This window comes from Mastigoproctus giganteus, chromosome 13, assembly GCF_048544385.1.
Source record: "Mastigoproctus giganteus isolate SK-2022 chromosome 13, ASM4854438v1, whole genome shotgun sequence".
Lineage (NCBI taxonomy): Eukaryota > Metazoa > Arthropoda > Arachnida > Uropygi > Thelyphonidae > Mastigoproctus > Mastigoproctus giganteus.
The window spans coordinates 142,833,287-142,856,837 of record NC_143587.1 but is presented as its reverse complement, the minus strand read 5'-3'; the positions used below and the strand labels follow the sequence as shown (position 1 = coordinate 142,856,837).

Genomic DNA, 23,551 nt, shown 5'->3' with positions numbered 1-23,551 from the left:
TTCAACTTCTGTTTTATGGAAAAAACTCCCTTCACACGTATTTACTTAAAATTACAATCTACAGAAATTCAAGCCTAATGTCAACAGGGATCTTCTTTCATCTTCCTGAACCTTCAACCCACGCACGGTACTAAGCATTATAGGTTCTAGCACCTTTTGTGCTTGAGGTTTTCAAAAAACACACACGCACACAACAGAAACACTCCTCGCTCCCAAATGACATTAAGTGAACAGTGCAAACTCCGTAATCGAATTTGTGATTCAGACAATTCAAAAATTTAAGTCTATAACTGGAGTATCTCTAGATAAAGAGATACTCCAGTTATAGAGAAAATGGAGCGATTTACGCTCTACAGGCGTTAATGGAAAAAAAATAATAAAACAGCTTAATTCAGCCTACCTTATACTCTTTCAAACAAATGTCAGGAACCTCCATAACAAGTTTCACAGGCTCCAAAATCGCGCTACTTGAATTGTATCGCTTATCGGACTCACCGAAATGCGGCTAACTAGAGCGAAGACTTGAGTCAAATTACCTTGAAAATACAGCGCACATCGTTGTACACGGTAATCCTGTCTTATAAGCACCTATAAATCCTAAAAAGAGAAATGGTCAATTTAAGAGAATTTTTGCTTCATTCGTACCCTAAAGTTTTTCGAATACGCGTGGTTTACTTTCAAGAGCACAAAACGATGAAGAAACAAAAACATCTCCATATACTGTAGTTCGTATTCAACTTGAAATAATTTAAGCCCTCCCCAAAAACACAATCTATTCAAACTTCAGACATGCTTCTTCCTCGTAACACGGAAGCGAAGCTTGAATTACGTAACTAACACCCCCTTCGGAATCTTCCCAATTAAAACTACCCACCAGAGGGGACAAAACTTGTATCTAATTTACCACAACATTGAAAACGCCTCAATACAATTTTTTTTTTTTTGGAATTTATCACAAATTACTTCCCACAAACATGTTTCACCAAGACTTAAACGATTGGCCAGAAAAAGCATCCATCATATTTCTTCTCCATCAAATTCATTAAGAAAGACAAGATTTGGGATATATTAAGATCAAATGACTGGTAGCCAATTTTTGGCATCAACTCAGGCTGGCAATTGCTCACCAACTTAGATAAATCTCGTTAAAAGAAGCAGTAAATTTTTCAGGCGCTCCATAATCCGATTCTCCAAAGAAAAGCTTTTATCACTGAACACGAAACTCAGAGAATACAAAGGGGCCACAAAAAAAAACTCATGGCTATCAACTTCAGACCAATTACCTTAAATAATAGTAAACTATCTCGAAACCTTCTGCAGAATACAAACAGTGCTAAACAGGATATTTCAGTTAGACACAGGCATATAGTTCTTCGAGGAATGGAAGCACCACTGTGCAACCACTCGTATTTTGGCGAACTGCCGATATATGCCCATCTATCATTTGTTCTACACCAACTCCCGAAGCAACAAATATTAGACACTTAGGAATTAATCATAGGGGAAATCATCTTTACACGTACCCTGTATTAAACGTTTGAGTTTAGATAAAACTGACTGATGAATTGAGTTCTATTAATTTTAGCTAAACGTCTCACATTGAGTATATTTGCCTGATCAAGCCAGCAGTCTAACCCTATCCCTCTCCTCCACTATGGAATTGATGTCATGCTCATCTTTCACCAAACGAATATATGAATAAATCAAAACTATCACAGCTAGCTTGCTTTTATGTTTTGTAGAACTGTTCTTTTAGCGGGTGCTAATTTTCTATATTTTCTCTTTACAGTATCTCTGTGTGCGAAATATCATGCGAAACTTGAGGCGTGGAATACCATACAGGCGTCTATCGATTGAAATTGACTGCGATGGTGCATACAAAGATGACAAGAACCGTATCTGGGCTCATTTGGTTGGTCAACAGCAAGAAAGATGGAATGATACTACTCAGGATCGCATTACAACTAAATTCCTTCTTTCGGCATGTAAATATTGATGGCAAAATTTGTTCCAGATGGTTTATTCTATATTTACACAACGTTCTTCTTGACAGGACATGGATCATTTTTTTTTTTTTTTTTTTTTTTTGCAAAGTTACATGAGTTAGGTATTGGGACCGTTCTGCTTGCGTTTGCGAGAAACATGGAAACGTCTATTGTACGACTATCATGATGAATACTCCCATCTTAGAAAGGAATTAATAGCAGTGATCCACAAGCATTCAATCCCGGTAGGAACAGAGGCGAATTTCAGATCCTTCCAGAAGTTTGCCCTCCAGGTATTTCGAAGACGGTTAATCTCGTTACAAATAGAGGCGCAAAGAGATTGCATAATGAGGAACAACTAGTTTGGATGATCATTAGAACAGATTTCAATATTTCAACAGGCTAAGCGCAGAACGTGCGGTACCACTGTAATTACATGTGAGTTTATCCTGGCAATAACACTCAAATCATTTCAGAGAAAGACCCCGTAATGTAAAGAAGAACCATCAGTTGCAGCTATTTCCGCTGCACTTATCGTTGTGCATCAATCCTCATGAGGGAGGTTCGCCCTCCTAACCAGCAACATGTGGACTAACAACACGTACAGGAAGTTAACTTCTGTTAGTCTGAGATAAACAGTCTGTTGCAGCTCATTGTGCTGCACTGATCATTTAGTGGCAATCACATGTCATTACCAGTGCATTTTCACTCGTTAAATTTTTACTTTTCATGTTCTATGCATCATGATTTTAGCGAATGCAGTTACATGTGCTTTATGACTTCTGTTGGATTATCCATTGCTTATCTCAAGATTAGACATTTCAGATGGCTCAGTAGTAATTTGTAGTTCTTTGTGCTGCCTTAGAATCAGGGTGTCTCGGACAATTAGTACATCGGACGATTTCACTAAAATCACGCGGTTCCTTGTACTGCGCGATTTGGATTACACTTTTCTTCTTGGACCATACTTGTGCGGTTCCTGGTGCTGGGCTTAAACTTTGTAGGCTCATTGTGCCTGTAGTGAAAAATTACGGTTCCAACGTATCTAAATTTGTGTCACGTTGAGCTTTTCGTGCTGTAACCCTGATAGATTTCTTAGTCATGTGCATATCCTGACCCATTTATGGTGGCGACTATTTCTTTTGGAAGGAGAGAGAGAGAAAAAAAATATGCCTAAGTCGGGAACTCGTTTTCTCTCAGTTTTAATAAACAGATTAAAATTGAACTTCGCTTCACCACTGTTGATTTGTGTTCCCTGGTTGAGAGTTACTGAGGCATTTTAGAACTGACATTTAGCTGCACTTATCGTGTGCAAAACAAGACAGCTCGAAAGAATCAACTGTTCTGATAAACCCGGTTGAAGACATTCAAACTACAGAGCAAATTTTGTCTATAGTAGCGGAAACTCTCCTCTCTTTCCGCAAGATTGCGGACCAAAACAACTCCATCACACTCGAAGATTCAATTCAAGACATTCTTGGTTGTGATGCTTGCCCAGAAAATTGCGAGCATGGAATACTGACGTCTCCCGCAAGGCAGCAAGCTGAAACATCACCTGTAGTTAGTTGCTAAAAACAAGCTTACAAAGATGCTCAGCGAGTCCATAGCACCTCTCTTACAGCAGTTTAGTGCTGAGATCTCTGCAAATTTCTGACCAATTACATCCCATCTATAAACTCATATCCGCCCTGCAAGAAGAAAACAACCTGCTTAAAGAGCAAAATCTCCAAATCCTACACAGTATAAAGCGACTGGTGGAGAAGATGGATAGCCTGGAAAAATCACACCCGCATGAAGAATAAGGGTTACAGGCCCCCTTCTTCCCCTCAGTCATGCAATGATCAACCAGATGTAAAGATTAGCAAAGCAGTCGATTTCTCTCTGCATTGTGAGGTCAACTACACTCCCGCCACTCATAACAAAGCCAGTTGTCAGTCCAGCGGTTTGGCAAGTGCCACTCCGCACTTGCTGATGGAGCCGACAACTGTCAGAGCTCGGCTGCCTCAGAGACTCCGTCCATCATATCCTCCTCAACCTGCTTTCATTTTAATCACTGCTTAGCAAATCGTCAGCGAAAACTTAAGAGAAAAACAGGATAGCAGAAGTGTCCCACAGACTACAGGACCCCAGCTTCAATAGTATTTCGCATTCGCCTTTGCCAGAAACAAGTGGCAACACCTCGAATGGGACCCACACTACTGGTAATAATGACTGGCAGTGTACAGCACCTTGCTTTTCTAATCGTAAGGGTCGCGGTACTGATGTTAGTAGCACATCCAACCGAGATTTAAATAGGCTGGCCAAATATAATATTACAGCCGTTCCTACACGAGAGAATATCTTTATCTCCAGATTAGGCCCTGCAACGCAGTCCAGTAACATCAAAGACATGGGTAAAACTGAGTTTGGATTAACAGTAGAAGTTAAACAATTAAAAACGAGGCATCCTGCTTACCCCTCATTTGTTGTCACGTGCCCAATGGGACAGTCGTCGTTGCTACTGAATTTTCAGGACTGGCCGGCAGGGTCACTGGTCAAACCATACAGGGATAGATGGATGGTAAGATCAAATAGCCCTTCTGAAACGTCAAAGTAGCAACCAAATCCTTCCCATTCTCTGACACAGGGGACTCACAGCCTGTGGTGTTTTTTCCAGAACGTACGAAGCATTTCCAACAAGCTTCCCGCGCTACAAACCTGCATGATGACGGCTGACTCTGACCACATTTGCCTTGTTGAAACGTGGTTACGCAGTAACAAACAAACATTCTCGCTAATCCGCTTGGATACACATGTGTTGGCACTGGAAGAACCGAAAAACGGGGTGGAGGAACCATGATCCTGTATAAAGATGAATATCAGTCTTCAAAGGAACACTTCTCCCGAGCACACCAGAGATTCAAGAAATGAACTCCTTGCATGGCTCAATCCAGCTGTAGATACGATCCTGTTAGATGTTAACATGCCAATTCCAAAACATACCGACACAAAAAGAAATCTTGACTATTCTTGCACAACTAAATCTGAAGCTGCTGGTTACTCCAGAAACTACAGGGAATCAACGGTTAGATGTTGTATATTACAATACACTTAGCATTAGATTAGCAGATAATTTGTTTCGCTTTAAGTCAGACCACAATCCCATAGCTCTAGAGACCACATTCAACGTTGCTGGAACCAATCACAGGGATGGCGGATATTTTAACGGCATGCACAGAACGACCTTTTCTTTAAAATACATCATGCCAAACATCATTCTCAAAAAATTCGAGAATACAAATTGCAAGAACTAAGCATGACGCCGGCAGGCAGAGGAAGCTCTCCAGCTACTGGCCCTAAAACTTACAAAAATTGACTATGAAGGAGCATCGAAGGTCATAAGGATAACCGGGAAATCCAAAAACTGGTTTAATCCACAGATTAAATATTTCTTTCGTAAAAAGCAAAGACTTTACAGGAAGTGGCTGAAGACAGGGCATCCTAATGACCACATTCTGTACAAAAACGAGAGTGCTCACTTTATAAAGCTGAAAAGACAGCACATTACGCAGCTGTATTATCAAAGCTCAAACAAGAAAAAAGGATCGTTCGTGATAACAGAAAAAAGGTCTCATGACTGCCACGGTCTTTACCTAATGGTCCACGAAGGCATTTGGACAACCTCCAGCGCCCAACCAATTAGCAACCGAAAAAAAAAACAGGAAGAGAATAACTGACCTCCTTCACCGAATCGTAGAAAAAGAATCCGTTTAAAACTTACTAAGAAAGACACCTCTAACAACCATCACAATTACCAGAGAAAATCTCGTGAAAGCCATAAATTAACTCGCTAATAAAGCAATTTTTGGTTCTGATAACTTTCCTCTTTTCATGGCAAAAATCAGCAGCCTATACATTATTGAGGTGTTGCATCACGCTTTCAATCAAATAATTCAAAGAGGTTGAAAGCTCTGGCATACCAGTAATGAAAAAAAAAGAGGGGGGAGAGAATTCCGATTTTATGTATCTTCTAAAATATTGGATATTATTCCTGAATATAGTTTAGCTATATTCAACAATCATTTAATTAAATACGCCAACAATTTGAACAAAATATAAACGGGTATTTTATCGTTTAAAAAAGGTACGAAAGAGCGAGGAGAAATTCGCAGAAAAGAAAGAGAACTTTGACCCAAAGTAGGTCAAGACCGTTTTCCTCGAAAAACGTTAAGGGGAAAAACAGGGAGGGAGCTGCATAGATATATAAGGAGAAGGGCGCGAATTTGAGGCGTCTTTTGCCTTTTTTTCGTGGTATAGAAGTGTCAGGTGGTATTGTAGAGAAGTAGTGAATAGGGTGTAAGGTGTATTTAGTGTCAGACGGCACCAGGGGTTCCCCCCATCTCCGCGTAGTTTTCATTGTGGGTGTACCAGTTCACTGGAAATGCCAGAGATTTAAAAGTGTATGGATATTGTATATGTGTAGTGCCGTGTACCGTTGTTCATCTGGTCGTTTAGCCGCTGGACCCCTGCTGAGGCCCAACGTTGCCCCACCTTAGCCCCGTGGAGGCAGACCAGGAACCCAGTAGACTTAAGTTACTCTGGCAGGTCCTGCCACCTAATTTCCTGAGATTTCAGTGGCTAGGACCTAAAAAAAAAAAAAAAAAAAAAAAAAAATAAATAAATAAATAAATAAATAAAATAAATAAATAAAAAAAAAAAAATAAATAAATAATAATAATAATAATAAAAAAAAATAATAATAAATAAATAAATAAAAGAAAATAAAATAAATAAAGAAATAAAATAATAATAAAAGGATAAATAAATAAAAGGATAATAAGAAAAAAAAAAAAAAAGAATGTATTTATATTGCATGCATATATGCATGTATACAAGCACATATATGTACACACAACGTGCATACATGTGCCAACGTCAATCGTGGGGTTGACGTCGCTTGAATTGGGCCAGAACGTGGGTGAAGATATTTTGGATGTATTTAAATTTAGGTGTGTGGGACTTCGCTAGCGTGAAGATAGAGAGGGGGGGAAGGCTGAAGTCTGGGGGGAGAAAGACAGAAATATGGAGCCAATAGGGAAGACAGCCCCAAGTTTAGTGTGGCATGCCCATGCCCCACCAGAGTGGAAATGAGGGGGGGGGCGACGAGAGAATCGTCTCCCCGGGGGAGTAGGGTTTAAAGGTGAAGGGGGCTAGGGTGCCCTCTTCAGGCTGCCGTGAGGCTTTGGGAGCTAGGCTGCAGTTTGTTGTCTCTATTCTTGTCCACTTGATTCAGATTGGAACACTCATGAGGCAATCCCTGTCCCCCCTTTTTTTTTTTTTTTTTTTTTTTTCTCCGTTGATTCTCTTTTCTTCTTCTTTTTTCCTTATTTTCTTTATTCCTTTCTTTTCCGTTCATTTTCTTTTCTTCCACAGTTTTCTTTTCCAGGAATTGTCTCTGTCTTATGCGATTTATGTTACTGTACTATCAGTCTCGATGTATAGCAATTAACACCCTTCTCCTTGTGAAGAGGTCCTGTGCATACTGGGAGAGCGCTCGGTACTCCTCTTCCGTGTCAATGAAGTGATGTTCAAGTCCTTTGGGGAGGTAATGGATTTTCGTGATGAGGGTGCATCTGAGGTCTTCGTATTGTGGGCAGTCGTAAAGCAGGTGGTCCCAGCTTTCGACCTCCCCGCACGTGCAATTTGGGTCATCGACGAGGCAGAAGCTGAACAGTTTCTGGTTGAAGGGTCCATGTCCTGTGAGTAATGAGGTCAGGTGCAAGCCCGGGAAGAACCAACCCGGTTGCCTTGGGTATATTTTGTTCAGTTCTGGAAAGAATTTACGAGTGAATAGGGTTGTGCATGTGAAGGTTTTTGTAGAGAAATGACATACAATGTGAGGAAGGATACCCCCACTAGTTGGAAATTAAAGCCGAAGTTCGCTAAAGAAAAGAAGTCCAAAATAGGATCCTATAGCGTCAGAGGCCAGCCTTTAGATATCCAGCACAGATTAATTCGACTGATTAATATTTAGCAAATGGATCTGGAAGTAAGTTGCCTTTTTTCCTTTGTCTCCCGCGCTAAAATTATTCGTGATTTAGTACTAACCGGAACTCCCTGAAGGCATTCAGTGTTCCTGAGGAATAATGTTTCATGAGACTATTGTTAAGGATAAATATATTAACTCTTTAGAGCGCGGAGTTTATATGGAGTTTTTTTTATTTGGAGTGTACAAGTAAATTCTAATAACTGTGAAGATCCCTCTTGCAAAGTGGAGTTGTAGAAATATTCATGTTACTCAGGAAGATTGTATTTTACATGTATGTGTTAACAGATGAGAATTTCATATAAAGTAAAATGTGATTAATACCTAACAATATTATTATATGCATATTAAATTGTTCTTTGATAGTAACATGTGTCGGGAGTAAATTTGTCTTCACTCTACTCTGTATTCTGAAAGGACATGGAGTTTTCCCTGCAGTCAGAGGCCCTAACATATTTAAAATGAAGTAGGCCAGCAGACATTACACGGCAGTCCTTGTGTAAATTGTAATAGGTAAAAATTGGCTTTAATCAGCCAGAACAAAAATAGTCCTACAAGGTACTCTCCCCTGTATATGGAACAGCTACATAGTCAGGCCCATCCCCAAAATAAAGAAACCAAAAAATGCCAAAGACTACAGACACATAGCCATAAGTTGCACCATCTTGAAAATTTTTGAGAAGACCCTTCTCTCAGCTCTCACCCAACACTGCTTCGGGCATCGTCCTCTGCACCTACACTCGGTCTTATCTGCAAGATCAACAAATCTCCTTGAGACCCTTTTCCGGATGCAGAAAGCTCTCAACAATAAGAAACAGCTCGATATTATCTTCCTAGACATATCCGCAGCTTTTGACAATATCTCTATAACGGCTCTGGAACAAATTATCTTTCTACTTAAAAATACAAGGCAATCGCCTGAACATTTTATGTAGCATTCTGAAGGAAAGATCCCTCATAATCTGTAATGACGATTTTATTGTCCATTACTCCATTTCACAGGGAGGCATTTTCTCATTTGTTATTTGCTGCAGCTATGGGACCATTTTTTTTTTGCATCCCATAAAGACAACTATTGCATATGCTGATGACCTGAAATTCTTTGTTTCAGGTCATCAGCAAAAAAAAAAAGTTACACGTTACTAATTTTCTGAATACCTGCAAAAGTAATTGTGGTTCGGAATGAAATTAATATTAAAATGACAATGATGGAAGGAAATCTAAACATCTACAACAAGTTAAGCAAACAAATCAACAAGCCAATAACACAATAAATGAACTGGAGCATTACCTCGATTGCATTGGACTACGTTTAAACCCAATTAAACCTGCCCAGAGGACAATCACAAAGAAAAAGAGCAGGAACAATATCTCTATGCTGGTAAGCGGATGAGAAGTTCCAAATGTTAAATCACATGTAAACCATGGCCTAAAATGGGATGAGGGACTAACATTCTCCGAGAACTTTGATTACATCAAAGCTAAAACATATGCAGCGCTCTGGGCTGCCAAACAGGAGTTAATCTTATTAAAAAGTATATCTTGAAATGTATACTTTCCATCCCACTGTATGCTTCACAGATTTGTTCCTCTGCCCCACCGAGCAACCTGGAAGCTTTCCTTAGTATTGAATGCTGGCTCCTAAGATGGCTGAACAGGATTTCGAATCACCCATTTACTATCTCTGGAGCCATCCTACTTTCCAATCTCAGCATTCCTCCTTGGAAACGGACAATTAACACAAACATTTTCACATTAACCCAACTGCTAACAGGAAGATTAGACGCTTCCAGTATTGACGGCTTGTTTCACTCTCGTCGAGAAGCCACCAGAATTGCTGAAACAAGACATCCTCTTCAAAGCAAATTAAAAAACCTGAACAGCCTAAGTCGTTTTTTTTTTTTCAGCAAACACAATACAACTAAGAATTGAACCGGAAAAGCTCTGTAACGAAAAAGCCTACACACTGCAAGTTTTTGCTGACTCTTATCGTCTCCTATAACTGTAGTGCTCAGCCACTCGGCTCAAAAACTGCATTCAATTTTGATCCCTTCTAACTATATATTCTCGGTATTCTAGATGCCAACCTAAGATGTTAATTTTAAATATTCTATGATGTTCAAAGATGCCAAAAATTTAAATATTCTCTTATAAAATCATAATTACTCATGTATTCTAAAAATTCTGTATTCAACTTTCAGGGTGAACTTCCCATGGACTTTGTAACCTTTTGCTCATGGGTCCGCTTCACACCTTAGAATGTAACTCTCACCCTTCTAGCCAATGGCTGTCGCAGGGGTGTCTCTTCAACAGAGAAATAAATTGATAATAATATTCCGGAACTCACAGTAGTGATTTTATTCTTGAACTGAGAATAGCATCCTATAAGGTCGTATGGGTAAGACTAATCTCAGTGGCTCAGTACACTATTGCTTGCTCTTCGATTTTAAATGGGCCAGATGGGCTGTGGACATTGTTGCCTACTTTTGAAGATGTACCTCATTCTCTGTACGGTATTATATCTGACACACATGTGTATTACAAATACAATTTATAATATGGTATTGTAAACATAAAGCGGGGTTGCCGGAATTTGGCAGGGACCACCTGGTACAATAAATAAATAAAATATGCGAAATTTCAAGGGGATAGCTTTGGATATTTTATTGGGTTACTTGTAAGAACAGCCAGAATAAACGAATTAACAAGAAGCCCATCTGATTCTGTCAATCTCCTTTCGTGGATTGACCACTGAAAACAGACCACTAAGAGACCCATCTTTTGAATTTTAAAAAGCTTATATTCAAGTATTAGAACATTAAATATTGGGAAAAAGTAGTTGACGTGAATTACGTAAAACTGGGTAGTTACTCATAAAAAAAGGGACCTGTCTTGTTAGTTTTCCTGTATTTGATATCGACCACAAAACTAGATTCCGTTCCCATTAATGATTTTAAAGTAATGAGATTTATATTCAATGACACCCGAATGAGGACGGGGGGCCTTGCAAACAAGAAATGATTTTACGTATCCAATGGCTTACTCTTTCTGTATGTTATAGAGCAAACGCCTCAGGGTACGAATTCTGACGCCCCTTTCGTCTGAAATAGCGTTCCAATGTTTGTTTAAGGAAGGAAGCCTACCCGAACATCCGTTCATGCGTAAATGTTCTTGAACTTTCTTCACTGGCCAACCGTAATAGGATCATAGGTACAAAAAGGGGAGAGTTTGTAGGCTAGTGTGCAAGCAGGCCATCTGCTAACTTTTCCAATAACGTAAAGCCCGAGAATAGCTTTCCTGGTACAAATATTTACAAAAGCTGCAAGTTGAAAGTTTATTAAATAACCAAGTATCAATTGCAAATTCTAGTATCATTCAGTTTTATAGTTTTAAAATTTCTGGCTCAACGATCAGCTAAGGCTATATCGCACCGAAGAACTGGTGTTAGCAGTAAGGCGATTTATTAAGTTGGAGAGGTAAAGAGCACACTTTTGTTAAAATAAATTAAATGTCTTCGAGGATATGTTAAATCACGTATCTATGGTCAAAAATAATAGCAACAGTGTTCGCAATACAGCACAAGGAAGCCAGAGGCTTTGCTGCACTGTCAAAAAAAAAAAAAAAACAACAAAACCCAACCAAGTAGTTTAGATTAGAAAAGAAATTATATGCTTCCCTCCTCACACAGGTGAAAGTATCCAGTAGACCTTTGAATTTATTCTTACTGTCAGCCTCTACTACCTGCGAGGGCAACTTGTTCCAGCTATCAACGACTCGCTGGCTAAAAGAAAACTTCCTGCAATCTAATCTAAACCTCAACCCCTGTAATTTGAATTTATGATCCCTAGTTCTGGAATTTTTTTAGATATGCTTGGTTGCCAAGTTCCGGAGCCCACATAATTGGAGTCTTTCCTCATACGACCGTCCTTCTGCCGATCTCACTATTAGGGTTGTCAGTCTTTGGACCCTTTTCAAAAAGTTCGATGTCTTTTTTAGATGTCTCCATACTTTAACACAGTATTCCAAATGAAAGCTATCCGATATCTTTATATTCACAGCTATAGAAAAACTCTCACTCCTAGGTTACAGTTAGAGGCACGAAAACTAAACCAAATTAGTAGCTAAAAAAAGTCTGACAGTAACATCCTAGGAAATAATAGGATTTCGGCACGCATTTTCATATAAAAGTGTGACAATAGGACGAAACGCCATCTTACCGGATGCCTTCAGATTCGATTCCCATGGAATGTTTAAATAAATCCAGTGTAATTTTTCAAATAAATTCCATGGTTTGGACGTCTTTGGATTTAACCTGCTTTTCTGAAGTTGGCAAATTAAAAATCCTTGGAGGAAAGAGACAAAATGAAAAAAATAAAATAAAAAATGTTACACGTTACTAATTTTCTGAATACCTGCAAAAATAATTGTGGTTTGGAATGAAATTAATATTGAAATGACAATGATGGAAGGAAACGAACTTGTATTTCGAAGGCGAAAAAAAAAATCATCAAATATTTTAAATTGATCTAAAAGTGCCTACTGAATTCTTCCTTGAATTTTGCCCAACTCTCTGCAGTAGCATTTTGTTTAACACGCCTTTGAAAATTTTCGGCCCTTATTCATTTCACTAATCCCACTCGGGATCATATACACTTCAATCAAATCGACCCCACTTCCCAAGGTGTCTAGATGATAAGCTCGACAGACCACATCTTCTGAGTCATTCTCAGGGGAATGCTTAGCGTTCTTCGCCACTAATTACCCTTCTCTAGAAGTGTTCTAGTCATTCTTTATACATGGCATCCAGATCTGGATATAATATTCCAAATGTGGTTGCTCCATCGCCTTATAAAGGGAGTTAATTACCCCTTTCTCTTTACTTGCAGAATTCCGATAAATCATAAATGGACTGAACCCTAGTAATATACTTTCAGCAATAAGTACAAACCCTTCTGAAGCAGTACAGCCTGGTTCTGATCATTATCCGCCCTATAACTCGTCAACAGATGTTGATATCTTCCCTTATATTCCCTCATCAATATCATTTTTGAAGATAAACATGAGCTCCGAGTACTGATCACTGAGGATCACAACTGCTACTCTAAAGAATACACTTTGACCACCTCCTACCTGATAATTCAACCAACCCGTAATCCACTGCTGGATCTTTCCATCACGACTTGCTTTAATTTATAAATTAGCCTCTCAAGAGTAACTGTATCAAAAGCTTTGCTAGCATCCAGATATAATGATATCTAAATTTTCCCATAACCTCAATCATAGTAATTTACCATTTTAGTCAAGATCTTCACAAAACCATGCCTAAATCCATTTTTAATTTTAAGATATTATTCTTGTCGAGGTGGTCTTTTATTCTGTATTTCACCATATATTCGACAATATCACTCATGACATAAGTCAAACTGATTGACTATATAATTGGCAGTCACTTCTCTGACTCCTCCTTTGAGTTGATCATGATTTGTTACATAATTTATTAAGATAAAATAAAGTGAAGGTAGAGTCTGGTTATGAATAAAGGTTTGAAGTATGGAAGAAGCGTTTAAATAAGGCTTCTTCTGTCAGACCATTTACCAGCAGCAATCACAATCCTTTGGACAATTATGGTTATCTTCCACCAATCTAAATTACAGAAGCGGGCTAAAAATTTTAAATTAAAGCGTGCTAGTTCGATAAATTCTGCAGCTATGAGAATAATTCCAAACATCCTAACTTGAAAAGCACCATTATAAAGAATGCTTAAAAATCAGCAGATATGATTGAAACAGCCAATTAAAGCCAAATAGCTGCACTGACCTTTAAAAGAGACAATAGAAATCATTAAGTATCAGAATACATAAAATCCCTACTTCAAATCTTCCACAAACAGTTTTCTCATCTAAAGGATTAAACTAAAGACCTTATCGAAAGCCGTTCGCAGAGTTCAGTTTCAATTAATAATTACTTTCTATTAACTATTCAAATGGTATTAAATGCGAATTCCCTTTGTACATGTTCATAAATAAACCGCCAGCTGAAAGTCTGCCGCGTACAGTCATTATTCCCACCTACTTCAAAACTAAATCTGCTATGTCACATTTTGTAACAGGATTTGTTTCCATGATCATTTCAAAAATGATCAAAACGAACCTCCAATAACCTAATGCAGTGAATGTTTATATGATAGTTTCATCCATTAGGAACAATGCCCGATCAGCAGTCAGCATGAAAATTAACAGTGATTTCGATTCTATGATCATGGGCAACAGAGAATGGATTTTTGGAATACAGGTATTCCGAAATGTACTTGATAATTAACAAGTACGGAGTGCGTGTGTTAGAGGTTCCCAATCCACGCTTATGCTTTTGCACTGCATTCCAGATAAAATAGGCTACTCATGATCAGGCATGTGAGAGAAAAAGAGCTTTCTTTTTCTTATAATTTTTTCGAAAATAAATGTTAACAATTACTCAATTCAAATTACTTGAGGTACTTATTTTCTGAGACTTAAAAACGGAACCACCTAAATCTAAATGATCTGCAATACAGAAGCGAAAACATCTTTGCATGTTAAGTAATAGATAATCAATTATTACCTTTGCTCCACGGTGAAAGCAGTTTACAGTGAAAAGTGCGTTTCATTTACGTTCGCCAAAGAAGGATTTTTCTTAACAAAATGTGTTTCTAATTAAGGTACAGATAACATACTCGGTACTAGAAGCAGTATTACACGGTGACCAATTAGAACCAATTCTTGGAACAGGAAGAAGATATTTTGGTCCATTTAGCCACTGATTGTGAGAACGTTGACCAGGCCTGACGAAAGCGTTGCGGTTCATCCGAAAGGTGTTCACTGCATTTGATGTCTGGGCAGACCAGTAACGTTTCTGCATGAGCTTGTCTTCGAGCCAAATCACTACAGGTTGTGAAGTACGACATGATGTACAGTCATGTTCAAACAGAAAAAAAAAAAGGCACTTCCCACTACTGCCACGTTGCAGAAAGACAGCAATTAGCCAAAATTGCAATCTACCCCACAGCATCTTTCCATGAAGGACGACCCGTCGTACAATTCCAAATCACGAGTCAACTCTAGATGGCGAGAACACCTCTGCCAAACAGGAGACTGCTTGGGGCAATTTGAATGTTCCAGGACCAAATACGAGGTTTTCACGAGGAAAGTCAGATGTGCACGACGTGATTTTTGTTTGCGCACCGTCCCTATTCCAAGAATTCCGATGTTGTGCAGCTCCACCCCCCCCCCCCGCCTATCATTCCAGTGCTTATGTCATTCCCTGTGGCCTCTCTGAATTACTGTTTTTTTTTTTTTTTTTGTTTTTTTTTATGTAAACCCCAAACACGGAGGTATTAGAACCTATAGTACTTAGTACCGTGTTTGGGTTCGAGGTTGAGAAGACGAAAGAAGATATTTGTTGACATTGGACTTCAATTTCTGTAGACTGTACTTTTCAGGAAATACGTATGAAGGAAGGTTGTTCCAGAAAACGGCAGTTGAATGAATAAACGAGGAAGATGAAAAGTTGGTTCTGTGAGTTTGAAGTTGGACGGTAAATGGATGTTGGCTGGTGGCGGCAAGTCTTCGGACTGTTTTAAAGAGGGAGCGGGAATTATAGAAGCCAATTCAGAAGAACAGTGCCCATGGAAGTATCTGTAGAAGAGGCATGCAGCAGGAACAGTACGGCTATGAGACAGCGAGTGGAGAGACTGTTAGAAATGAATCATTAATTAACCTAACTGCCCTCTTCTGAATGGAATCAAGAAGCCTGAGAGAGGTTTTGGGGGCACCACACCCCAGATATGGGAACAATATTCCATGGCAGGGCGGATTTGCGATTTATACAGAGCGAGCAGCTGTTTGGGAGAAAAGTAACGTCGAGAGCGAAAGAGAAAACCAAGTTTTTTAGATGCAGAGGAAGCAATATTTGTAATGTGCGTGTGCCAAGAGAGAGAGAGAGAGAGAGAGAGAGAGAGAGAGATTAGAAGTCAGGGTAATCCCCAAAAGAGATATCATTTTGCCTAGAAATCGGTGTGTCACTGAAGATAAGCATAGGAGCAGAAGAATCCTTTTTGCGAGATATAAGACAAGACAGTTTTAGAAGGGTTGAAATCAACTAACTTGTCTTTGCCCCACTGGAGAATTACCTGAAGATCGGCATTTAAGGAATTGGTAACAGACTTTCGAGAAGTTGAAGCTGATTGAACAGTGCTACGTTTCTCAAAATGGAAAGTGGTATGCAATGTGCTATCATCGGCAAAACTATGGATAGGATTTCCAGTCAATGGAAGGTCATTAATATAAAAGAGGAAAAGAGTGGGGGAAAGTACTGAAAATTGAGGGACACCGGCATTAGTGGAGAAATTAGAAGACAGAGCCATCTACCATCACCCTCAGTGAGCAATCAGAGAGAAAACTGGATAACCAATTACAGAAAACAGTTGGAAAACCATAAGATGGAAGCTTGTTTAGAAGACCTTTATGTCAAACACGATCCACTGCTGTTTCTAATTAAGGTACAGATAACATACTCAGTACTAGAAGCAGTATTACACCGTGACCAATTTAGAACCAATTCTTGGAACAGAAAGATATTTTAGTCCATTTAGCCACTGATTGCGAGAACGTTGACATGGCCTGACGCCAGCGTTCCGGTTCATCCCAAAGGTGTTCACTGCGTTTGATGTCCGGGCAGACCAGTAAAGCCTTTGAGATGTCAAGAGTAATCTACAGACCAGGTGGTTGTGACGATTATGACAAAAGCCTCTACATGCAAATGAAATGGGCAAGTAAGCGCCAATGCCTTATTATGGGTGATTTCAATTTGGCTCTAATTGATTGGAGTAAATGGGAAGGAAACTCGACATGGGGAACAATTTTTAAATCACCTAGATGACTGTTATTTGTATCAACATGTCAGGGAAAGTACTAGAGAAAAGAATGTCCTAGACCTCATCATCATCACCCATGAATCAGATGACATAACAGGGCTGACAGTAGAGGAACCAGTAGCAGGAAGTAATCACGGAGTTCTACGGTGGATGATGACGAGAGAGGTAGCAGAAGTAAAAGGCAAAGGAATGGGTTTTAATTACAGAAAAGGAAATTACGATGCCTTAAGGTACTACATGGCCTCTATTAACTGGATAGATATCGCGCAGAGAATGAATACAATTGAACTGTGGTACGCTTTTAAAACATTAATCACAGATGCCTTGAATGCGTATATACCATTAAAAAAATACTCCACGAGAAGGGTTCCAAGTTGGATGAATAGTGAAGTTGCCACATTACTTGAGCAGAAAAAGGTGGCATGGAAAGGTTACATAGCAATAAAAAGTACTGAAGCCTATAACAGCTACAAGGTGATGTGTAATAGAGCCACAGAAAAGGTTCGACAGGCAAAGGCAGTTTATGAGAAATCACTAGCAAACAGAGCGGATAAAGAATTCTTCACATATATAAATGCCAAGAAGAGCAGGACAAACCAGATCGGACCTTTAAGTAAGGAAAAGGGGATAGTAATAAATACACCAGCTGCCGTTGCAGATGAACTCAACAGTTATTATGCATCGATATTTACAGATGAAAAGCCTTTTGTGGTAATGGGAAATTGTGCGAGCGAAGTTAAAAAATATGTAATTAATGATATTGAAATTTCGCAAGATTATTTAATGAAAAAACTTTCGAGCCTACAGACCAGTAAGGCTCCTGGAGTTGATGGAATATACCCTATAATCTTAAGGGAAGCGGCAAGCGAGTGTATTGAACCATTGAGGCTAATTATGCGAGCATCACTAGACTCTGGGGAGATTCCCTTGGATTGGAAAAGTGCAAATGTATCTCCCATACATAAGGGTGGCTCTAAAAGTGAAGTTTGAAATTATCGACCTGTCAGTCTGACTTCAGTAGTAGGGAAAATCATGGAGGCAATGATCAAGGGTGGAATTCAGGATCATTTGGATCGATTTGAAATTCTTAAGGATACTCAGCATGGTTTTGTAAAGGGAAAATCATGTTTAAACAAATCTGGTTCGCTATTTCGAAAGGGTCACTCACGAGCTGGATTTAGGGAATAATTTCGAAATTGTTTATTTAGATTTCAGCAAAGCTTTTGACTCAGTCCCACATGAGCGGTTGCTTTATAAGCTGGAACAGGTTGGAATCATTGGGAAAATCCTTAGATGGATAGAAGGATGGCTTCAGGGCAGGAGGCAGAGGGTTGTGATAAATGGCTATTCCTCAGATTGGGTTGATGTAAGAAGTGGGGTTCCCCAAGGATCAGTATTAGGACCACTGTTTTTAATTTTCATAAACCATTGAAGGGATAGAGGGCGTGATGTCTAAATTTGCAGATGATGTTAAAATTGGTAGAGTAGTTAATGATCACTGTCAAGCTGAGCTTCTTCAGAGAGACCTAGATAGACTTCAGGAATGGTCGGAAAATTGGCAGCTATGCTTTAATCCAACAAAGTGTAAGGTATTACACCTGGGAAAGAGTAATCCCAAAATAACTTATTCACTTGGTGGAGTTCAACTAAACCCAGTACTGGAGGAAAGGGACTAGGGTGTTACGATACGGTCAGACATGAAATTCTCTGAGCATTGTAGACAGGTTGCAAGGAAGGCCCATGGTGTCCTATCGATGATCTATCGAACTTTTGCAAGTAGAGATAGGGACGTGATAATCCCATTATATAAGGCTTATGTTAGACCACACTTGGAATACTGTGTTCAAGTATGGAGACCGCACCTAAAGAAAGACAGAGCTTCTTGAAAGGGTGCAAAGACGGGTAACTCGCCTGGTGAGATCGGCAAAAGGGCGTCCTTATGAAGAAAGACTTCGAATATGTGGGTTGCAGGGTTTGGAAACTAGACACCTTAAAGGAGATTTGATTAATGTATTTAAGGCTCTAAGAGGTATCAGTAAAATGAATGAGGACGAAATTTTCATGATTATAAATGATGCTAGAACTAGGGGACATAAATTCAAGTTACGGGGGGAAATGTTTAGATTGGACTGCAGGAAGTTTTATTTTAGCCAGCGAGTTATAAATTACTGGAATAAGTTGCCTTCATGGGGGGTAGAGGCCGACAGTTTGGGGAAATTCAAAGGTCATCTGGATAGTACTTTCGGGTAAGGGAAGCGCATAGGATGATAGTTTTAATTTCCTTTTTTTGTTATTAATTATTATTATTTAGTTATTTATTTATTTTTATTATTTTTTTTTTTTTGGCTGGTGCAGCATAAGCCATAGGCTTTCTTGCACCATGCGGCCGTTACTAATACTAATACTTGTGTTTCACCGAACCTTTCCATTGAATTAGTCCATAAATGGGTAACATACGCCAGAACATTACCAGTGGATCGGCACTGACGATCGTTGATCAGATGGAAGGATTCTACGTAATTTAAGAGTTGGCGGTTAATTGATTTCTCCATCACTTTAGAAAAAGTAGAAGTAATTGCAATGGGACGATAATTGGATGGGAGGGATTAATCACCCTTTTTAGGAACTGGCTGGATACGAGGAAATTTCAAAGCAGAAGGAAAAACACCTTTGGAATAAGAAAGTGAAAAAAGGCGGCAAAAAACAGGAGTAAGTTTAGGAGCACAAGTTTTGAGAACAAGTGGAGAAATAGCATCAGGAACTGGAGCTTTCTTAGCATCAAGATTCGTCAAATTCCTTCTGACATCCTTTTGACGGAAGACCACAGGAGGCATTGAATGGAGCGTGTTGGGAATGGTGGGAGGTGTTTTACCAAGATCATTAATATATGAGTTGGAAGAAAAATGGGATGCTAGCAGGTCAGCTTTATCCTTGGCTGAAGTGACAACAGAACCATCTGGTTTGAACAGACGTGAGAGCAGAGATGGGCAAACGTTGCGGCCAATAGCTTTGGCAAGGGACCAGAATGCTCGGCTTCCATTAGGGCAAGAAGCAAGTTTTCTACTCTTAGCCTGTTCAAACTCTAGTTTGGACTGATTAATAACTGCTTTACAATTGTTGCGAGCTTTGGTGTAGGCAGAAAATGAAACTGAAGAATTAGAAACAAGCCAATTACGATATGCAACATTCTTCTCTTGAACAGCCTTAGCACATTTATTAGAAAACCAAGGTTTAGATAATGGACGAGATTTTAAAGTGGAGTGTGGGATGAGGATTCCATTCCAGCAAGAATAATTTCACTGACACGATCTGAGCAAACGTTGACATCAGAAGTTTTGAAACAGTAATCCGACCAAGGAAAAGAAGAAAAGAAATCTCGCAGGTCATCCCATTTTGAATTTTGTAATGCCAAACAACACAAGGTTGAGAATAGCCATGAGATAAAGGCTCCATTGGAAAAGAGAATCAAGTTGTGATCTGAAGTGCCTAAAGGACCTCTCACTTCGACCGTGTACTTAGAAGGGTTGTTTGTGAGAAAAAGATCAAGCGTGTTGCTGTATGATTAGGATTGTCCGGTATTCTTGTAGGTAAATGAACAATCTGTGCAAGGTCATTAGTAATTGCAAAAGCCTCAGCATATCGACCAGCTGGGTCGGTGTGACTAGAAAATGGAAGCCAGCTGGAGTTGTGAAGATTAAAATCACCAAGGAAAATTACCTCACTGTTAGGAAAGTTGGACTGGAGAAAGTCAAGTTGCAAAGAGAGGAAGTCAAAGAGCTTCAAGTGATTAGGGGAGTTGGGAGAACGGTAGAGACAACAGATAAATTTTACACAATGAGGTAGAGAGATTTTAAGCCAGAGAAGATCAAAAAGAGTAGATTCCAAATTGCCAAGTCTGACAGGGAATATCAGAACTGACATATGCACAAGTACCACCTTTGAGGCGAAAGGAATCATACAGCGAATAATTGGGGCATCTGAGATGAGCAGTAGTTGGATCAACCGATAACTGAGATTCGGTCAGAAAAAGTACATGGGGTTTGGCAGACTGAAAGTGGAAATGGACGTCGTTAAGGTTAGAATTGAGACCAAATATATTTATGAAATGAATTAGGAAGTGCTTGGGAGGTTTACATCTTTTTGCAGGTAAGCTTGCTCTATTAGTTTGACAATTCATGGTGTATTCAATAGTAAGAAAAAGTGCGTAGGACATGCTGTATGAAGTAATGAAATTTTTGGATATGGAGTACACATGGTAAGAATATACCCAGATCCTTGACATAACGTGACCTCGACAATGCTCCCCAGCATACACACTACTCGGACTCCCTCCAGTCACTATTTGGCAGAGTAGAAGTAGCAAGATTATACACTAGCTGATCCGGAAGCCTCCTAGAGAGTTACCAATAGGTTCGGTCCGGTGTACTTACTAGCGGCCGGCCTGCAAACACCGTTTTAGAGCTGTACCCTCGAAATGTAAGGAATATTGGATCTCGTCACGATGTTCATCATAACCTCAAAAGTCAATCATACTGCATGATGGAAGAGATAGGGAAGGGTTGACCGGAACTTAGCTCTAGGGACTAAACATGGATTCCACCCCTTCAAGCCTCCAATAAGCAAAGTGGTGGTATTGCACCGGTTGATGAGTCATCTACCACCTAGTACTGCCTCCGAACATAGAGGGGCGGCATTCCTCCATGTGGCGTGGTCGCCACACCGACCCCTGATTACGTTGGTTCACACCTGGGTGGTCACCCACTATGTACTTGTGCATGGAGGTCTTGATATAGTCAGATTTTCCAGTCTTCGTACACAATTTGCAACGTGCATTAATGTTATTACAGCAACACTTTGTGATGGTTCGTATGATGTCTCTGATGTCGAGAATACTACAAAAGCCATGAATAACTCCACTCTTTCGAGTAGTTTATAACATTATTTCGGTGTTAGATCTCTTGATTTGGTTGCCGTTAAGTGGGCAATATCACCTGTTTGACTTGATTAAATTGATGGAGAGAGGAATGCATAAAATGAAAGTTAATATTAGTCAACTCTGTAAAAATAAGCAAGATTACTTGAGTCACCGCATATATTCCACAAATTTACAATAAGAGTCCATTAGCGTATAAGAAAATAACAGGGAAGGCGAAAAACTGATATGGGTGTAAACAAGAAATTGTTCTTGGAACTTAAGTAAATTAATCAATACAATACACCTAGGTATGAAGCTGATAATACTGTTTTCTAATATGAATATTTAAAAATGGATTAATTAGAAAACATCCAACTAAACCATAACCACTATAACTGATCCAACTGGATTCTCTTTTTCTCATCTCTGAGACGCTGAATTTTTTCATGAAGTCAAAGTAGTTCCTCCCGTCCAAATAAGTATCATTAAACTACCCTCGGCAACCGAAATGTAATCCTATTCTTTTCCAGTATGGAAAAACAGATGTTAACCACTGACTACTCAAACGTATTACTAAATAGTGCTGCTGAACAATCAATCTTAGGATATCTACGAATATTTAACTTTACATCAGTTAATTTATCATAACATTACAGTACGTTGAATTATTTTTAATTAAACAAGATGGATAAATAAATTCTGTTTATACTCCGGCACGACAACCAAGTCAGTAGAGTTTACAATAAATTGTCAATACAAATATTTATCGTATTTAGTCACGGGCTTGAACCCCGGTCTACTCAAGGAACGCGTGCTATGCACTCTCGCTCCTGACCACAGGGCTACGTCAGGCCTGAAAAGTAATCCAAAATGGAACAAGAGTCAAATTATTTAGGCTAAACATTTTTCTGCACTCAACGCTCTGCTTTCCCCGCCACAGCATGACAAAAAAAAAAAAAAAAAAAAAAAAAACGAAAAAGCAGTCACCGGTAGGCTTGGCTCCTGTCCTAAACAGCCAGTAGTTTGATACAAATCCTTATTTTCTGACACAATACAAAAATAAAGATTCCTTTAGGCTAATAAAACATGCAAACAGTTCATTTTCACTACGCACTTATATTCTCGTGCTGTGCTTGTATAGGTGGCGCAATATTTGGAAAACAAAAAATGCGTAGATCTGCAAAACAAACAGCACGAGAAAATACTCAATTTAACACCTATAGCGATGAACGAAATTAATATTGATAACTAGTTAAATAAAATACTGGCTGACTTGAGGAAATTAAAAAGAATAATACTTTAAACAGTAATGATCTAAATATTCTAAAGCACGATTGCAATTAAAATGTATGCTTACCCATGCGTGAGCTTCGTTAAATAATTCTTCTCTTCGTTCTTGAGAAGTCTGTTTCCTTCCTTTTTTGAGAATGCAATTATCGAACTGATTCTGGCAGGAAAACTGTCTATAGTTCACAATTGGTGTAATTTCAGAGAGTTGCACACAAATACATGTTGAATTAACACTCGGAGAATGGAGAATCAGGCAGCGAACAGACTTTGGACATCCTTTCGGTGCAAAAAAAACAGAGTATATATGGTTAATACCGAAGAAAGAAACAGAGCAGATGCGGACACTAAACTAGTATTTATGAAAGTCTCGGAGAGGATGGTACTTTGTGATCATTCACTATAAAACTGTTGAACAGTCGAGACATACA

General features: G+C 39.1%; 1 protein-coding gene across 1 annotated transcript in view; it reads right to left on the bottom strand.

Moving 5' to 3' along the window:
- Positions 1–23,274, bottom strand: part of LOC150076498 (uncharacterized) — a 143,157-nt gene extending 119,883 nt beyond the window's left edge. The window contains exon 1 of the mRNA XM_090387754.1: positions 23,191–23,274. The gene's annotated coding sequence lies outside the window, so the exon portion shown is untranslated. The remainder of the gene's footprint in view (positions 1–23,190) is intronic.
- Positions 23,275–23,551: the final 277 nt, after the last annotated feature.